A 19,995-nucleotide genomic window follows, 5' to 3' on the forward strand; every position below is an offset into this window, starting at 1 on the left:
CCCTGGGGATTTATCGGCCTTCAATCCCATCAATTTCCCCAACACAATTTCCCGACTAATAAAGATTTCCCTCAGTTCCTCCTCCTTACTCGACCCTCTGACCACTTTTATATCCGGAAGGTTGTTTGTGTCCTCCTTAGTGAATACCGAACCAAAGTACTTTTTCAATTGGTCTGCCATTTATTTGTTCCCCGTTCAGACTTCCCCTGATTCTGACTGCAGGGGACCTACGTTTGTCTTTACTAACCTTTTTCTCTTTACATACCTATAGAAACTTTTGCAATCCGCCTTAATGTTCCCTGCAAGTTTCTTCTCGTACTCCATTTTCCCTGCCCTAATCAAACCCTTTGTCCTCCTCTGCTGAGTTCTAAATTTCTCCCAGTCTCCGGGTTCGCTGCTATTTCTGGCCAATTTGTATGCCACTTCCTTGGCTTTAATACTATCCCTGATTTCCCTAGATAGCCACGGTTGAGCCACCTTCCCTTTTTTATTTTTACGCCAGACAGGAATGTACAATTGTTGTAATTCATCTTTGCAGTCTCTAAATTTCTGCCATTGCCCATCCACAGTCAACCCCTTAAGTATCATTCGCCAATCTATCCTAGCCAATTCATGCCTCATACCTTCAAAGTTACCCTTCTTTAAGTTCTGGACCATGGTCTCTGAATTAACTGTTTCATTCTCCATCCTAATGCAGAATTCAACCATATTATGGTCACTCTTCCCCAAGAGGCCTCGCACAATGAGATTGCTAATTAATCCTCTCTCATTACACAACACCCAGTGTAAGATATCCCCATGTACAGTCCCAGGGTTAGAATCCCCATGTACAGTTCTAATGTTATAATCCCCATGTACAGTCCCAGGGTTAGACATCCCATTTACCGTCCCAGGGTTGTAATCCCCATGTACAGTCCTGGGGTTAGAATACCCATGCACAGTCCCAGGGTTAGACTCCCCATGTACAGTCCCAGGGATAGAATCCCCAAGTACAGTCCTAATGTTAGAATTCCCATGTACAGTCTCAGTGTTAGAATTACCAAGTACAGTCCCAGGTTTGGAACCTGGCGCATGGAAGTGGAATTTCAGCCTCGGTGTTCCAAGTTTCATCAGTTACAGGCTGGAGAGTGGAATAATTCACTGCCAGACCTTTTTAAATTTGTGTGGTAAGGTATTCCAGTTCCCGGTAACTCTAATCCTGTATTTCAAGGAGGGGAGAGCTGTGTTTAAAGTGAAAAGATCGGCTAGAACATAAGAACAAGGAGCAGGAGTAGGCCATTTGGCCCCCATGAGCCTGCTCTGCCATTTAATAAGATCATCGCTGATCTGATCATGGACTCAGCTCCATTTCCCTGCCCGTTCCCCATAACCTTTCATTCCCTTATCACTCAAAAATCTGTCTGTCTATCCGACTTAAATATATTCAATGACCCAGCTTCCACAACTCTCTGGAGCAGAGAATTCCTTGGATTTACAACCCTCTGATAGAAGAAATTCCTCCTCATCTCAGTTTTAAATGGGCTGGACCCTTATTCTGAGACTATGTTCCTTAGTTTTAGTTCCCCTATGAATTGAAATATCCTCTCTGCATCCACCTTGTCGAACCCCCTCATTATCTTAGTTTTGATAAGATCACCTCTCACTCTTCTGAACTCCAATGAGTATAGGCCCAATCTACTAAACGTATCTTCATAAGTCAACCCCCTCACCTCCGGAATCAAACTATTGGACCTTCTCTGGACAGCCTCCAATGAAAGTATATCCTTCCTTAAATACTGAGACCAAAACTGTATGCAGTACTCCAGGTGTGGCCTCACCAATACCCTGTACAGTTGTAGCAGGATGTTTATGCTTTTATACTCCATCCCCTTTGCAATCAAAGCCAACATTCCATTTGCCTTCCTGATTACTTGCTGTACCTGCATACTAACTTTTTGTGTTTCAGGCACAAGGAGCCACAGGTCCCACTGGACTGCAGTACTTCGCAATCTTTCTGCATTTAAATTATAATTTGCTTTTCTATTATTTCTGCCAAAGTGGAAAACCTCAAATTTTCCCACATACTCCATCTGCCAAATGTTTGCCCACTCACTTAACCTGTCTATATCCCTTTTCAGATTTCTTGTGTCCTCCTCACAATTTGCTCTCCTACCCATCTTTGTATCATCAGCAAACTTGGCTACATTACACTCAGTCCCTTCAAGTCATTAATATGGATTGTAAATAGTTGAGGCTCCAGCATCAATCCCTGTGGCACTGCACTAGTTACAGTTTGACAACTTGAAAATGAACCATATATACCAACTCTCTGTTTTCTGTTAGTTAGACAATCGTCTATCCATTCTACTACTATATTACCCCCAACCACTTGAACTTTTATCTTGTGCAGTAACCTTTTATGTGGCACCTTATCGAATGCCTTCTGGCAATCGAAATACACCACATCCACTGGTTCCCCCTTATCCACCCTGCTCGTTACATCCTCAAAGAACTCCAGCAAATTTGTCAAACATGATTTCCCTTTCATAAAACCATGCTGGCTCTGCTTGATTGAATTATGCTTTTTCAAATGTCCCGTTATTGCTTCCTGAATGTTGGGATAAAAAAGAACACTTCTCTTCCTCAAGGGTGGACTCCCTGATATAAGGAATCAACACCCACCCATCCATATAGCGACTAAGGAATCACTCAAATGAAACATTGGCTTAACCGGTTTTATTTGAGCATGCTAGGGAAGAATTCCGATGAACACTTCCCAGAACAACAGTTTGTAATTACAATTATACATTTTCTGAGGTGTGCGACCCTCCTACAGAACCACCGATTGCCTCACTGCTATCAGCGAAGTTACATTGATTTGTTGACCCTTATCAGACTGGCTCTGGGTGGTTCCCCCCATCTGTCCATCTCTCATCACATGTCACCCTCCCGGAATGTGTTATACAGTGGTGTCAACTTTGCCTCAGTTCCTCATGATGTGCTGATGAACTTTGTTTTCCAGGGTGGTGCCTCCTTATCCCTCTCCCAAGAACTCTAGTCACAACTACCAGTCAGTACCATCCTGTTCCCATGCTGCTATAATCTATGTTCCCAAACATTTTACTGTTCTTGTTCTGTACTAAATACAGTTTCCATGAGTCTGTACTAAGGTTAATACAAGAGATGGTTCATTAACCATCAGACTTTGCTGCTTCCCTCGTCTTAACCCAATGTAAGCGAGTGTACAAGCGTGCTTTACATACATAAGCAAGTTTTACATACAATCGGTCAATCACAATCCCTACCGTAAGACAGAGGAACTCCGGATTCCTCAGAACCTCATAATACTGATAAGCCCTACAATCTAGACCATGTGTCAGATCAATTCACTACTTTCAGTATCCACTTTAGTGACCATCCATCTGTCCCCACTCTAGTGACCGTATTTTATCCCCTTACACTTAATAATGGACTCCAGCATTTTCCCAATGACCGATGTTAGGCTAATTGGTCTATAGCTTTCTGCTTTCTGTATGCCTCCTTTTTTAAATAGGGACGTTACATTTGCAGTTTTCCAATCCGCTGGGACCTCCCCAGAATCCAGGGAATTTTGGTAGATTACAATCATTACATCCACTATCTCTGCAGCCACTTCCTTTAAGACCCTAGGATGTACGTCATCAGGTGCAGGGGACTTGTTCGCCTTTAGTCCCATTATTTTACCAAGTACTACTTATTTAGTTATAATGATTGTATTAAGTTCCTCCCTATAGCCACGTGATTATCCACTATTGGGATGTTTTTAGTGCCTTCTGCCATGAAGACCAATACAAAACATCTCTGCCCTTTCCCTGTTCCCCATTATTAATTCCCCTGTCTCATCTTCCAGGGAACCAACATTTACTTGAGCCACTCTTTTCCTTTTTATGTAACTGTAGAAACTCTTATTATTTGTTTTTATATTTTGTACTAGTTTACTTTCATAATCTATCTTCCCTCTCTTTATTATTTTTTTACTCATTCTTTGCTGGCTTTTAAAAGTTTCCCAATCCTCCGGCCTCCCACTAGTCTTGGCCACATTGTATGCCCTTATTTTCAATTTGATACCCTCCCTTATTTTCTTAGTTAGCTACGGATGGTTATCTCTTCTCTTAAAATCTTTCCTTTTCACTGGAATATATTTTTGTTGCAAGTTAGTAAATATTTCCTTAAATGTCTGCCACTGTTTATCAACCACCATTCACTTTAATCTATTTTCCCAGTCCACTTTAGCCAACTCTGCCTTCATACCTTAGTAGTCTCCTTTATTTAAGCTTAGGACACTGGTTTGAGAACTAACTTTTTCACCCTCCAACTGAATTTGAAATTCAACCAAGTTATAGTCACTCATTCCTAGAAGTTCCTTATCGAGGAGATTGTTTACTAATCCTGTCTCATTACACAGTACCAGATCTAAGAATTTTCCAATTAATAGTTTTTGATCAATATCGACTCCCACAGGGAGGGGAAATTCTGTAATAAGGAAGGAACCGGGCAAGATTTGAAAGATTTTAACAAAGGATTCGAGGGACTCTTACATTTGAGATCTTTATTTTGTCCACTCGAGGATTTAGATAATAGACTTCCTCCTGTAAATATAGAGCTGTATTATTAGGCCGTGAAATAAATTTGCTGAGTGAATTTAAATTTAAAATCAGGGTTGCAGGTCTGATGCTCTATTCACACATCGACAGTGGGGAAGATGCTGTGGGGCACATGCTAAGTCCCTAACTGAAAGTTTAATTAACAGACTGGGTTTTGGGTTAAATGATCCCGGGTGTGAGAGTGAACGTTGTCTCGAAACTTGAGTTGTCGGTTCTGAATTTCTATCCTGTACTTCGAGATGACTTTTGTAAATTCCTTTTACAGCGTATTAGAAGGGGAGGATTCACAGACGGGAAACTCGAACCAAACATCACATAAAGATCTGACAGAGTCACTCGATTCATCAAGACCTGAATACCATCGGCCTTTGACTGTGGAAGGAGAAATGTCTATCTGTTCTGTCTGTCAAATATCAGTGTGACTGGAAAAGCACTGAGACACACACACCCGAGTGAGAGTGTTCCAGTGCACTGACTGGAAAGAGCTTTAACCTGTTACACAGCCTGAAAAAACATTGCACCATTCACAGCGGGGAGAAACCGTACACGTGTTCTGTGTGTGGACGAGGCTTCAACTGATCACCCAACCTGGAGAGACACAAGGACACCCGCACCATTGGGAAACCGTGGGAATGTGGGGACTGTGGGAAGGGATTCAGATCCCCATCCCGGTTAAAAATTCACCAGCGAGTTCACACTGTGGAGGGGCCGTTCACCTGCTCCTTGTGTGGGAAGGGTTTCACTGACTCATCCAGCCTGCTGACACACCAGCGAGTTCACACTGGGGAGAGGCCGTTCACCTGCTCTGTGTGTGGGAAGGGATTCGCTCTGTCATCTGGCCTGCTGGCACATCAGCGAGTTCACACTGGGGAGAGGCCGTTCACTTGCTCCAAATGTGGGAAGGGATTTACTCAGTCATCCGGCCTCCTCAAACACCAGCGAGTTCACACTGGGGAGAAGCTGTTCACCTGCTATGTCTGTGAGAAGAGATTCACTCAGTCATCCAACCTGCTGGCACACAAGCAGCAAGTTCACACTGGGGAGAGACCATTCATCTGCTCTATGTGTGGGAAGGGATTCACTCGGTCATCCAACCTGCTGACACACCAGCGAGTTCACACTGGGGAGAGGCTATTCACCTGCTCTGTGTGCAGAAAGGGATTCTCTCAGTCATCCCACCTGCTGGCGCACAACAAGCAAGTTCACACCGAGGAGAGGTCATTCATTTGCTCTGAATGTGGGAAGGGATTCGCTTTGTCATCTGGCCTTCAGAAATACCTGCGAATTCACACTGGAGAGAGGCCGTTTAGCTGCTCTGTCTGTGGGAAGAGATTCACTCGGTCATCCAGCCTGATGGTACAAAACAAACAAGTTCACACGAAGGAGAAGCCATTCCCTTGCTCCATGTGTGGGAAGGGATTCGCTGTGTCATCCGACCTCCTGAAACACCAACAAGTTCACAACTGACTGCAGGGGTTGGATTCTGCAGTTAATCACACCCGGGACTGAACCATGTTCATTCTGGAAGTTGGGATTTGTTTCTGCCAATGTTAGTAATATAATCCTATAACTGGGCTATAGTTTGAGAATCTGTATAAATGTCAAATAAATCAGCTTTCTTTTAAACACCGTGTGCCTAGTCCTGATATCACAATGATAATACGAGCTGATTGACGACTTGTTATGAACTGGGTGGAATCCATCTTAGAACGGAGTTCCCACAACTTTTAAAAAGATGGATCTACAAGATGTCCAAGTCTGACATTCAATTTCACCCGATGGGAAATATTTTGATAATCTGTTATTGTCACAGAGCAAAGCAGCATTGTTATTTTAACATCAGTTTAATCAAATTCAATGGGCAGTCCGATCTCCAAAGTGAAACGCCTCCTTTGAGCTGACAGTGTTGACAGTTCTGCAGCTCATTTCTCACTGTGTTCATTCTTTAATTATTCATTCATTCTCGGGATGTGGGTGAGCCAGGTTGGCATTTATTGCCCATCCTTAATTGCCCCTTTAGAAGGTGGTGGTGAGCCGCTGCCTTCTTGAACCGTACTGCAGTCTGTGTGCTGAGGTCAGGATGGTGCATGACTTGGAGGGGATCTTGGAGGTGCTGGTCTTTCCATACACCTGCTGTCCTTGTCCTTCTACACGGAGGAGGTTGTGGGTTTGGAAGGTGCTGTCAAAGAAGCCTTGGTGACTTGCTGCTGTAGATGATGCACACTACAGCCATAGTGGTCTCATGTTTTTAATCCAATACAGGCCTCAGCCCAGTCATTTGTTCCCAATGTTGATGCAGTGGTTCAAGAGGTGCCGGGTATCAGGAGCAGTATCGAGAGGTGCTGGGTATCAGGAGCAGTATCGAGGGATAGGTGGAACAGTAAGCTGTGAGGAGAACACAAAGCATCTGTAAAGGGATATGGATGTTAAAAGAGTGGGCACTAAGGTGGCAGATAGAGCATAATGTGGGGAACTGTGAGGTTATTCACTTTAGTAGGAAGGACAAAAAAACAGAATGTTTTAAGTTGTGAGAAAATGTTAAATATTGGGTGTTCAGAGAAGCTTGGGTGTCATCGTACAGTAAACACACATTTAGCATGCAGGTACAGCAAGCAATTAAGAAGGTGAATAGCATGTTGGCCTTTATTGCAAGGGGGTTGGAGTACAAGAGTAAGGAAGTCTTACTACAATTGTACAGGGTTTTGATGAGACCATAGAGGCGGTCCAACGAAGATTCACTCGATTGATCCTTGGGATGAGAGGGTTGTTCTATAAGGAGAGATTGAGTAGATTATACTCTCTGGAGTTTAAAAGAATGAGAGGGGATTTCATTGAAAAATATAAGATTCTGAGGGGGATTGACAGGGTAGATGCTGAGAGTTTGTTCCACTGGCTGGAGAGTCTAGAAATAGGGCGCAGTCGCAGGATAAGGGGTGGCCATTTCAGACCGAGTTGAGGAGGTATTTCTTCACTCAGAGGGTTGTGAATTTTTGGAATTCTCTACCTGAAAGGACTGTGGATGCTGAGTCATTGAGTATATTCAAGGCTAAGATAGATAGATTTATGGACTTTAGGAGAATCACGGGACTATGGGGAACAGACCTGAAAGTGGAGTTGAGGTTGATGCTTAGCCATGATCTTATTGAGTAGCGGAGCAGGCTCGAAGTGCTGTATGGCCTACTCCTGCTTCCAATTCTTATGCTCTTATGTTCTAACTAGTTTCCAGAGACTGAAGGCTCTGTAGCCAGAGGACACAGATTTAACTAGCAAAAGAATCGGAGGCAAAATGAGGAAATAAATATGAAATGAGCTGTTATGATCTGGAATACACGGCCTGAAAGGGGACCAGGAGCAGATTCAGTAATACATTTCAAAAGGGATTTGGGAAATACTTGAGTACGAAAAAATGCAGGGATATTGGGAAAGAGCAGGGGAAGTGGGACTGCTTGGGATATTAGGAAAGAGCAGGGTGAGTGGAACTGATTGTGATACAGGGAAGGAGCAGGGGGAGTGGGACTAATTGGTTAGATCTTTCAAATGAGTGCCGGCACATGCAACAGTGGGCTGGATGTACACAATCTGAAATGTAGCATTCTTAGATTCTGTGATTCTATAAGTACATCATGTCTCTGTTGATATTACACTAGACCCTGTCTCTGTTTATATTACACCAGACCCTGTCTCTGTTTATATTACACCAGACCCTGTCTCTGTTATTATTACACCAGACCCTGTCTCTGTTTATAGTACACTAGACCCTGTCTCTGTTTATATTACACCAGACCCTGTGTCTGTTTATATTATACCAGACCCTGTCTCTGTTTATATTACACCAGACCCTGTCTCTGTTTATAGTACACTAGACCCTGTCTCTGTTTATAGTACACTAGACCCTGTCTCTGTTTATATTACACTAAGCCCTGTCTCTGTTTATATTACATAGACCCTGTCTCTGTTTATATTACACTAGGCCCTGTCTGTGTTTATATTACACTAGACCCTGTCTCTGTTCATATTACACTATACCCTGTCTCTGTTTATATTACACTAGACCCTGTCTCTGTTTATATTACACGAGGCCCTAACTCTTGTTTACTTGACACGATTCCCTTTCTCAATTTATATTACTATAGAACCTGTCTCCACTAGTACTGCACCAGACCTTGCATCTGTAAGATAGAGAGACAAATGATAGATGGTGGAATAGATATATGTTGATAATCGTAAAGATATGTATTTGCGCGTGTGAGAGCATGCAACCATTTTTTTTTACTTAGAAGCAGGTTTATTCTTGTTAATAGCTATCAGCAGCTGTGGGCAATGTCCTATTGATCTGGTATTGTGTGGGTAATGTTTGTGTTGAAAGGATAGGGTGAATCTTGTAACAATCTCCCAGAGATGGACTGGGATTGAGGGACAGGACTGAAGGGGAGCAATTCACTGCACTTTGCACTACTTCGTGGCACTTTGTGTGTTAAAGATTACTAATTCACACTTGTGTTGACCTGTGCCAACTGCTCACAGATTTTAATGCTAAGGATTGTTTTCTCTGCAGTATTTTCTATTGAGCTTTGCCTGGCCCACTGATTGTGTCAGAGCCTGGAACCGTGACCTCATAGAACCGCCGGATGGGCAGCCGCAGGGTCCAAATGATCACCGGGTACACTAACTCTCGTCTGATTAAGAGAAACAACTGGAATAAAGCACACACCTCACTCTATATAGGTGTGATGTGTAGGTGTACATCATTCTTAATGTTTGCAAGTGCCTTCTGCAAAAATAAATGATTATCTTCACCAGTTATTTTTCACCATTTTATATCCTTTTATTCAGAATGTAATTGCAGATAGTTTAATATCATTACCATTTATTGATAACCCATTGTCTTGTGTGCTATTGTTTAGAAAGTGCTGTCACCGAGGATAATGAGCAGCCCCCCACCAGTCTCTGCACTTTATTGTCCAGTGATCGCCTCACCATCACACAGGAGCTCCTGATATTTACCTCCAGTGTGTGATGATTGGTGCAAGTAATGGTAAAAATAAAACTACCTGTACCTGGCATGAGGTTAATAAACCTGTAACTCACTGATCGAATATTTCCCTCATTTAAAAAGAATGAAACATTTGTTACTCTCTAGAGAATTGTGCACTCTTTCTATTTCCACAGTATTCTTTCTTTTGACTGTTACCTTCACTGTTTCCTTCTCAACCTCTTCCGACATCTGTGGGAATGGTCTAGTGCAATAATAACTGGAGCCGGGACGAGAAAGAAACAAGTCTTTGTGTTAATAATAGAAACAATATTTGGCGCAATAACTGAAAGATGTCATAGTACTCTAATTGTGGTCTAACCAAGGTTCGATACAGGTTTAGCATAACTTTCCTACTTTTCAATTCTTTTTTTTTCTATGTATCAGAAGAAAATGTAAATTTAGATGCTTCATCAACACCACCCCCCTCCCCCTCCCCATCTTTTAATCAAAAGCAGCAGTCACCAAGATGCTCCCATGACTGTGCCAATAGCTTGACATTGCTCCCAGGTAGTGTCCAAGAGCAGCCACCCTCTTGCTCAAGTAAAATGTTTTGTCTTTTCACAGCAGCGCAATTAAATTCAAAAAGAAGCAATATGGTAGGAAATCATTTGCATTGAAGCCTCAAGGTGTCAAACTCCCTCCTTTCCGGAGACCATTAATCATGCCCTGAAGTAAGGATTGATCTTAATAAATGCAACTGCAACCATCCTCTGCCAGAAACCAAGCAGTCAATACATGATCTGCATGGCCTGTCATTTCATTAACACATTAACAGAGGCAGGGTCCACTTTAAGAATACCAAAAACATGCTCCGATTGATTACTGGCAGAGCCACAGTCTAGAGTAATAATAATAGAGTTGTGCACGAGAACTGGAATAACAGGGGCAGGTAATCATAACATGATTAGTCAGAGTCACCATGGCTTTATGAAAGGGAAATCGTGTTTGACAAATGTATTAGAGGTCTTGAGGATGTAGATAAAGGTGCCACATGAAAGGTTATTACACAAGATAAAGGCTCATGGGATTGGACGTAATGTATTAGCATGAATAGAGGATTTGTTAACGGACAGAAAACAGAGAGTAGGAATAAACGGGTCTTTTTCAGGTTGGCAGGCTGTAACTAGTGGGGTGCCACAAGGATCACTGCTTGAGCCTCAGCTTTTTACAATCTATATTAATGACCTAGATGAAGGGACAAGTGCAATGTATCCAAGTTTTCTGACGATACAAAGCTAGGCGGGACAGTAAGCTGTGAGGAGAACACAAAGCATCTGCAAAGGGATATCGATAGACTAAGTGAGTGGGCAGCAAAGGTGGCAGATGGCGTATAATGTAGCGAAATGTGAGGTTATATACTTTGGTAGGAAGAATAGAAACAAATCATATTTTTTAAATGGTGAGAAACTTTTAAATGATGGTGATCAGTGAGATTTAGGTATCATTGTTCAAGAAACACAGAAAGCTAGCATTCAGGTACATCAAGCAATAAGGAAGGCAAATGGCATGTTGTCCTTTATTGCAAGGGGCTAGAGTAATAGAGTAAGGAAGTCTTGCTCCAATTGTACAGGGTCTTGGTGAGACCACACCTGGAGTACTGTGCACAGTTTTGGACTCCTTATCTAAGAGGCGGTACAACAGAGGTCCACTAGATTGATTCCTGGGATGAGATGGCTGTCTTATGATGAGAGATTGTGTAGAATGGGCCCATACTCTCTGCAGTTTAGAAGAATGAGAGGTGATCTCATTGAAACGTACAAGATTCTGAAGGGGATTGACAGGGTAGATGCTGAGAGGATGTTCCCCCTGGCTGGAGTGTCTAGAACCAGGGGTCACAGTCTCAGGATAAGGAGTCGCCCATTTAAGACTGAGATGAGGAGGAATTTCTTCACTCAGAGGGTTGTGAATCTTTGGAATTTTCTGCCTCAGATGGCTGTGGATACTGAGTCTCTGAATATATTCAAGGCCAAGACAGATTGATTTTTGGAGTTGGGGGGAATCAAGGGATCTGGAGATCAGGCGGAAAAGTGGGGTTGAGGCCCACAATGCCAATGCTGAGGAGTGCCGTACTGTTGGAGGTGCTGTCTTTCCAATGAGTCTTCAAACCAATGCCTTGTCTGCCCTTTCAGGTGGACGTAAAAAATCCCACGGCCACTAGTTGAAGAGCAGGGAAATTCTCTCCAGTGTCCCGGGACAGCATTTAACCCACATTTGACTTCGCTAAAAACAGATTCATTTGACATCACTTTGCTGTTTATGGGATCGTGCTGTGTGAAAAGTATCTGCCGCATTTCCAACATTACAACAGTGACTACACTTCAATAGTACTTCACTGGCTGTAAAGGTGCTGAGGTTGTGAACGATGCTGTGTAACTGCAAGTCATGCATTCTTTGTGTTTGTCCAATAACAAATGTCTTCCTGGAATATAGAAGGTTCAGGTGTGATTTGATTGAGTTTTGAAGATTTTGAAAGGAACTCATGGAGAAAAACCTTTTCCACTGGTGCAGTAATAACTGAGACAGGGTCTGGAGTAATATAAACAGACACAGGGTCTAGTGTAATATAAACAGAGACAGGGTCTAGTGTAATATAAACAGAGACAGGGTCTAGTGTAATATAAACAGAGACAGGGTCTAGTGTACTATAAACAGAGACAGGGTCTGGTGTAATATAAACAGAGACAGGGTCTGGTTTAATATAAACAGAGACAGGGCCCAGTGTACTATAAACAGAGACAGGGTCTGGTATAATATAAACAGAGACAGGGTCTAGTGTAATATAAACAGAGACAGGGCCTAGTGTAATGTAAACAGACATGGTCTCGGGCAGTAATAACTCATAAATCTGTGTCCTCTGGTTACTGACCCTCCTACTAGTGGAAACAGTTTCTTCCCAATTACTCTATCAAAACCCTTCATAATTTTGATCATAATTCTCCCTTCTAAGGAGAACAATTCCAGCTTCTAGCTGCTCTGATGGTGCAATTCACGCAGTGTAACACTCCAGTTCTGTGAGTCCTTCTGCCTGGGGCAATTCCAGATGTTCATTTGCGGAATCACTGACACTTTTATATGGACCCAGTGGAAATTCCGTGCACTGTTACAACAGGTCCCAGGCATAAAAGAACAAGGCCCTGACAATTAAATGGATTGGTGTAAGACTGGACTCAGGCCCTGAACTTTAGATACACTGAGGTAAATGGCAGCATTTTAAAATACAAGCTGTGATAGGTTAACAACCTCTGCTCAGTGGGATCACTCTCGCTTCAGAGTCAGAAAGCTATGGATTCAAACCCCACTTCAGAGACTTGAGCCCAGAATCCAGGCTGACACTCCCAGTGCCAGTACTGAGGGAGTGCTGCACTGTCGGAGATGCCGTCTTTCAGAAGAGACATTAAACCGAGGCCCCGTCCTCCTTCTCAAGTAGATGTTAAAGATCCCATGGCACTATTTTAAAGAGTAAGCGAGTTCTGCCCCGTATCCAGGCAAAATTTTTATTCATCAACCATCGCTAAAATAATAGATTCTCTGATCATTATCACATTGCTGTTTGTGGGAGCTTGCTGTGCACAAATTGGCTGCGGTGTTTGCGACATTACAACAGTGACCACATTTCCAAAATACTTCATTGTCTGTAAAGCACTTTGGGACATCCCAAGATGGTGAAAGGCGCTATATAAATGGAATTTCTTTTTGACTCCACTGCCCCAGCAACATGATATTATACAAAATAACGTGGATCTTGGAATCTAAAATAAAAACAGAAAATGCTGGAAATACTCAGCAGGTCAGACAGCATTGTGGAGAGAGAAACAGAGTTAACATTTCAGGTTGACGACTGTTCATCAGAACTGGAAAAAGTTAGAGATGTAACAGATTTTGAACAGGTGCAGAGGCAGGGAGAGCAGGGAGGGGAGGAAAGAACAAAATGAACGGTCTGTGATAGGGTGGGAGGCAGGATAGATTAAATAACAAAATATATGATTGTCATCATAGGCAGTCCCTCAGAATCAAGGAAGACTTGCTTCCACTCTTAAAATGAGTCCTTAGGTGGCTGAACAGTCCAATACGAGAACCACAGTCCCTGTCACAGGTGGGACAGATAGTCGTTGAGGGAAAGGGAGGGTGGGATAGGTATGCCACACATTCTTTCCACTGTCTGTGCTTGATTTCCGCATGCTCTTGGCGATGAGCCTCGAGATAATCAGCGCCCCCCCCTCCCGAATACATTTCCTTCACTTAGGGTGGTCTTTGGCCAGGGACTCCCAGGTGTCAGTGGGGATGTTGCACTTTTTCAGGGAGGCTATGAGGGTGTCCTTGTAACGTTTCCTCTGCCCACCTTTGGCTCGTTTGCCGTGTAGGAGTTCCGAGTAGAGCGCTTGCTTTGGGAGTTTCGTGTCTGGCATGTGAACAATGTGGCCTGCCCAGCGGAGCTGATCAAGTGTGGTCAGTGCTTCAATGCTGGGGATGTTGGCCTGGTCAAGGATACTAATGTTGGTGCGTCTGTCCTCCCAGGGGATTTGTCGGAGCTTGCGGAGGCATCGTTGGTGGTATATCTCCATGGACTTGAGGTGTTTACTGTACATGATCCACGTCTCTGAGCCATACAGGAGGGCGGGTATTATTACAGCCCTGTAGGCCATTAGCTTGGTGGCAGTTTTAAGGGCCTGGTCATCACTCTTTTCATTAGGCAGCCAAAGGCTGCACTGGCGCATTGGATGTGGTGTTGGATCTCGTCTTCAATGTCTGGTCTTGTTGATAAGAGGCTCCCGAGGTATGGGAAATGGTCCACGTTGTCCAGGGCCGCACCATGGATCTTGATGACTGTGGGGGGCAGTGCTGTGTGGAAAGGACAGGCTGGTGGAGGACCTTTGTCTTACGGATTTTTAGCGTAAGGCCCATGCTTTCATACGCCTCAGTAAATACATTGACTATGTCCTGGAGTTCAGCCTCTGCATGTGCGCAGGCGTTGTCCGGATACTGTAGCTTGACAACAGAGGTTGGGGGGATCTTGGTCCTGGCCTGGACACGGCCAGGTTGAACAGGTTCTCACTGGTTCTGTAGTTTAGTTCCACTCCAGCGGGGAGCTTGTTGACTGTGAGGTGGAGCATGGCAGCAAGGAAGATTGAGAAGAGGTTTGGGGCGATGGTGCAGTCCTGTTTGAACCCGGTCCGGACGTGGATTGGTTCTGTGATGGACCCATTGGTAGGGATCATGGCTTGCATGTCATCGTGGAGCAGGTGGAGAATGGTGACGAACTTTTGGGGGCATCTGAAATGAAGGATGCTCCATAGACCCTTGCGGTTGACTGTACAAGGCAAAAGGAGATGGTAATGAGACAAGAAAGAAAAGGTAAGCCTAGAAGAGGTGTAAATGGAATAGCAGAAACATCAACTGCTGCCGTCTGAAAGAGCGGGGCAGAGAATTTGGTGTGAAATTGTTGAACTCTATGTGGAGTCCAGAAGGATGTAAGCTGCCTGATCAAAAGATGAGGTGCTGATCCTCTCGAGCTACGTTGAGCTTTGTTGGGACAGTGCAAAGGCCGAGGACAGAGAGCTCAGAGTGGGAGAGGAACGTAGAATTAAACTCACAGGTGACCGGAAGCTCAGGGTCACCTTTACAGACTGAACGGAGGTGTTCCACAAAGCGGTCACCCAATCTACGATTGGTCTCCCCAATTTAGAGGAGACCACATAATGAGCAGCAAATACAGTGTACTAAATTGAAAGAAGTACAAGTAAATTGCTATTTCACCTGAAGGAATGTTTAGAGCCCTGGATGGTGAGAAGGGAGCAAATAAAAAGGAAGGTGTTCCATTTCCTGCATGAGAAGGTGCTGTCGGAAGGGAGGGGGTGGTGGGGGGTGTTGGGGGTATTGGGGGTGTTGGGGGTTGATTGAGGAATGGACCAGGTGGTCACAGAGGGAGCAGTCCCTTCGGAATGCTAAGAGGGGAGGGGAGGGGAAGATGTGATTGGTGGGATCATGCTGGAGGTGGCGGAAACAGCGGAGAATGATCCGTTGAATGTGGAGGCTGGTGGGGTGAAAGGTGAAGACAAGGGGAACCCTATCATGGTTCTGGGAGGGCGGGGAAGGGATGAGCGCAGAAGTGTGGGAAATGGAGCAGACACGGTCGAGGACACCTCTTTCACCCCAACACTCCAATCCCCTCAGCCCAACCCCTCCTTCACCCCTACTCTCCAAGCCTCTCCAACCCCTGCTCCCCGACACCCCTCCCACCCCTGCTCCCCGACCCCCCTCCCACCCCTGCTCCCCGACCCCCCTCTCACCCCTGCTCCCCGACCCCCCTCTCACCCCTACTCTCCGACTCTCCACTCACCCCTACTCTCCGACCCCTCTCTCACCCCTACTCTCCAACCCCCCTCTCACCCCTCCTCTCCAAACCCCCCTCTCACCCCTACTCCTCTTTTACACCTACCCTTGAATCCCCTCTCATCTTCCATTCACTTCAGTTGAAAGGAAACCAACACATTGTACCAGTCAGAATTTGAAAGATATTTATAACAGATTCTACATGTTCTAAGAGTCCCGATCTTTTTCTATTCTGTCCACTCGAGTTAGATAACAGACTTTCTCCTGTGAATATAGAGCTGGAGCATTGGGCCGTGATGTGTTTACTTGTTCATCTTGGTGACTATAAACCTCGGCCAATGATTTGATGTGATCTGTTTATTTGTATGTATTTTTAAAAAGTACAATTGCTGAGTGGATTCAAATTTTATTTGAACCCAGGTTTGCAGGCGTGATGCTCCATTCACACATCGAATGTGAGAGAGATGCTGTGGGGCACACACTAAGTCCAGTAGCTGAACGTGATTAACAGACTGGGTTTTGTGTTCAGTGATCCCGGGCGTGTTACCAATACCTTCCCTGGATCCCAAGGCTAGGAGAGGCACTCTGGAAGGTAGGGGGAGCTGAGACTTGTCCATGAGAGTAACCGAAGGTGTGAAAATTGAACTAATCTAGAGCTCAAAAGGAGGAAAGACCCTAAATGGAGCAGTCGGTAACAGGACGACAATTAGTCTGCTCTTATGTTGGAGAAATCAAATATCCACACTGTGTTTTTTGAAATATCAAAATATTTAAACTCCTGCCCAGTTCTAGGGGTTATGAACATCAGTATAAACGAATCCCAACTGTCAGAATGAACACCATTCAGTTCAGGATGTGATTAACAGCAGCACGAACAGCAGATTCCAATCCCTGCAGTCACTTGTGGACTCGTTGGTGTGTCAGCAGGTTGGATGAATTAATGAATCCCTTCACACACACAAAGCAGGTGAACGGCCTCTCCCCAGTGTGAACTCGCTGGTGTGCTAACAGGTGGGATGACTGAGGGAATTGCTTCCCACACTCAGGGCAGGTTAATGGCCTCTCCCCGATGTGAACTCACTGGTGTTTCAGCAGGTGGGATGACTGAGGGAATCTCTTCCCATACATGGAGCAGATGAACGGCCTCTCCCCACTGTGATGGCGACTATGAATTTGCAGCTCAGATGGGGAACTGAATTCCTTCCCACAGTCCCACGATTTCTCCGTGGTGCGGGTGTCCTTGTGTCTCCAGGTTGGACGATCAGTTGAAGCCTCGCCCACGCACACAACACATTTACAGTTTCTCCCCGCTGTGAATGGTGCGATGTTTTTTCAGGCTGTGCAACTGGTTAAAGCTCTTTCCACAGTCAGTGCACTGGAACACTCTCTCTCGGGTATGTGTGTGTCTCAGTGCTGTTCCACTCACACTAATGTTTGAAATCTGTTCCCACAGACAGAGCAGACAAATATTTCTCTTTCCACATTCAAAGGCCGATGATATTCAGATCTTGAGGAATTGAGTGACTGTCAGATCTTGTTGTGATATTTGGTTTGCGTTTTCCGTCTGCAAATGGGATGACTGAGGAATACCCTGTAAAAGGAATTTACAAAAGTCACCAATGTTACTACTGAATAGAAAGTCAGAACACACAATTCTAGTATTTATGAAACATTGTCCTCCCTTGGTCCCCAAAGCTGTAAATCTCCGTCCCACACAGACGTGTGGAAATCAACCCTCACCCCGTCCAACAGTTTCCAAAGTCCAGACCTGTGCAACAAAACAATCTAACACCAATGACTCTAAAAAAACTTACTTGAAAGTTCACGTAAAAATGTTGCATCAAACACCTCCCTCAGTTATACCTCAGCATACAGGTTTATTCCCTTCCTTTAAAACCAAGCAATGATAAGCAAGCACTACATACGTATCAACATCAGCGATTGGTTGGTTCGTGACGACTTAAATTGGCAACTTACCAAGTTACCCTCGACTGCAACTCCGAGTGTCTTTCGAACAATACTTTGACACCCCGAAATTTGTTAACTTGTCCACTGCGTACATGTCTCTAACAATAATGGTGATGGCAGTTGTATTAATTTCTTCTTGTCAATAGTCAGTCAATTTTCCTGTCGTTTTCACAATGGCTCAACAGATAGTTCCCTGTTTAAGGCCTGTTGCTGCCTTGTCTGTGAAAAATAATTTAAACGTTTTGTGCCAAATTCTCACAGCAAGCAGTCTCTGGGTCTCCCAAAGCATGCTGGTCCAATGAATTTGGTTAACTTTAAGTTTGGTCAATATACAGCAAAAAATTACAGAAAATGTTAGATTCTTACACCTGTCGCACACATTCTCCCTCCTCCCTGTGAAATCCATAGTCACCGCATATCTCAAAACAATTTTCCTCCACTCCCAGTTTTTTCACCCAACACTGGCTGGGTTTAGTTCTGCACTCACTAGTCCCCCTCCCTCTTCTCCCCTGAAGGTGCTGACTCTGGCTGGGTTCAGTTCCACACTCACTAGTCCCTCTCCCTCTCCTCCCCTGAAGGTGCTGACTCTGGCTGGGTTCAGTTCCACACTCACTGGTTCCCCTCCCTCTCCTCCCCTGAAGGTGCTGACTCTGGCTGGGTTCAGTTCTACACTCACTGGTTCCCCTGCCTCTCCTCCCCTGAAGATGCTGACTCTGGCTGGGTTCAGTTCTACACTCACTGGTTCCCCTCCCTCTCCTTCCCCGAAGGTGCCTGACTCTGGCTGGGTTCCATTCTACACTTATACAAAAGCAAAATACTGTGGATGCTAGAATCGGAAATAAAAACAGAAAATGCTGGAAATCTCAGCAGGTCAGGCAGTTTCTGTGGAGAGAAAAACAGAGTTAACGTTTCAGGTCAATGACCCTCCGTCAGAACTCAGGCTGGGTTCAGTTCTACACTCACTGGGACCTTGAAACCCCGTGCAGTAGTGGTTTCTTTACAAAGATGGCGGCTGTAAAACAGGGCCTGGGTCTAGTGTAATATAAACAGAGATGGGGTCTGGTGTAATATAATCATCATCATAGGCAGTCCCTCAAAGCGAGGATGACTTGCATTCACATAGAAACATAGAAAATAGGTGCAGGAGTAGACCATTCGGCCCTTCGAGCCTGCACCACCATTCAATAAGATCATCCACCTCAGTACCCCTTTCCTGCTTTTTCTCCATACTCCTTGATCGTTTTAGCCGTAAGAGTCATATCTAACTCCTTCTTGAATATAACCAACGAACTGGCATCAACAACTCTCTGCGGTAGGGAATTCCACAGGTTAACAACTCTCTGAGTGAAGAAGTTTCTCCTCATCTCAGTACTAAATGGCTTACCCCTTATCCTTAGACTATGCCCCCTGTTCTGGACTTCCCCAACATCGGGAACATTATTCCTGCATCTAACCTGTCCAGTCGCGTCAGAATTTTGTATGTTTCCATGAGATCCCCTCTCATCCTTCTAAACTTCAGTGAATCCAGGCCTAGTCGATCCAGTCTTTCCTCATATGTCAGTCCTGCCATCTCGGGAATCAAGTCTGGTGAATCTTCGCTGCACTCCCTCAATAGCAAGAACGTCCTTCCTCAGATTAGGAGACCAAAACTGAACACAATATTCCAGGTGAGGTCTCACTAAGGCCCTGTACAACTGCAGTAAGACCTGCCTGCTCCTATTCTCAAATCCCCTAGCTATGAAGACCAACATACCATTTGCCTTCTTCACTTGCCTGCAGCACCCGCATGCCAACTTTTAATGACTGATGTACCATGACACCCAGGTCTCGTTGCACCTCCCCTTTTCCTAATCTGCCACCATTCAGATAATATTCTGCCTTCCTGTTTTTGCCACCAAAGTGGATAACCTCACATTTATCCACATTATACTGCATCTACCATCCACTTTCCCACTCGCCTAACCTGTCCAAGTCACCCTGCAGCCTCTTAGCGTCCTTCTCACAGCTCACACCGCCACACAGCTTAGTGTCGTCTGCAAA

The 19,995-nt window shown here is 44.6% G+C and overlaps 1 protein-coding gene and 1 pseudogene across 1 annotated transcript in view; one reads left to right on the top strand and one right to left on the bottom strand.

Annotated features, from left to right (window-relative positions):
- LOC139273419 (histone H2A) overlaps positions 1-19,995 on the top strand; it is a 605,799-nt gene that overhangs the window by 480,581 nt on the left and 105,223 nt on the right. The gene's annotated exons all lie outside the window — the stretch shown is intronic.
- Positions 1-19,995, bottom strand: part of LOC139273441 (zinc finger protein 721-like) — a 460,657-nt pseudogene that overhangs the window by 351,188 nt on the left and 89,474 nt on the right.

The sequence above is a fragment of the Pristiophorus japonicus genome, chromosome 9, assembly GCF_044704955.1.
Source record: "Pristiophorus japonicus isolate sPriJap1 chromosome 9, sPriJap1.hap1, whole genome shotgun sequence".
Classification (NCBI taxonomy): Eukaryota; Metazoa; Chordata; class Chondrichthyes; family Pristiophoridae; genus Pristiophorus; species Pristiophorus japonicus.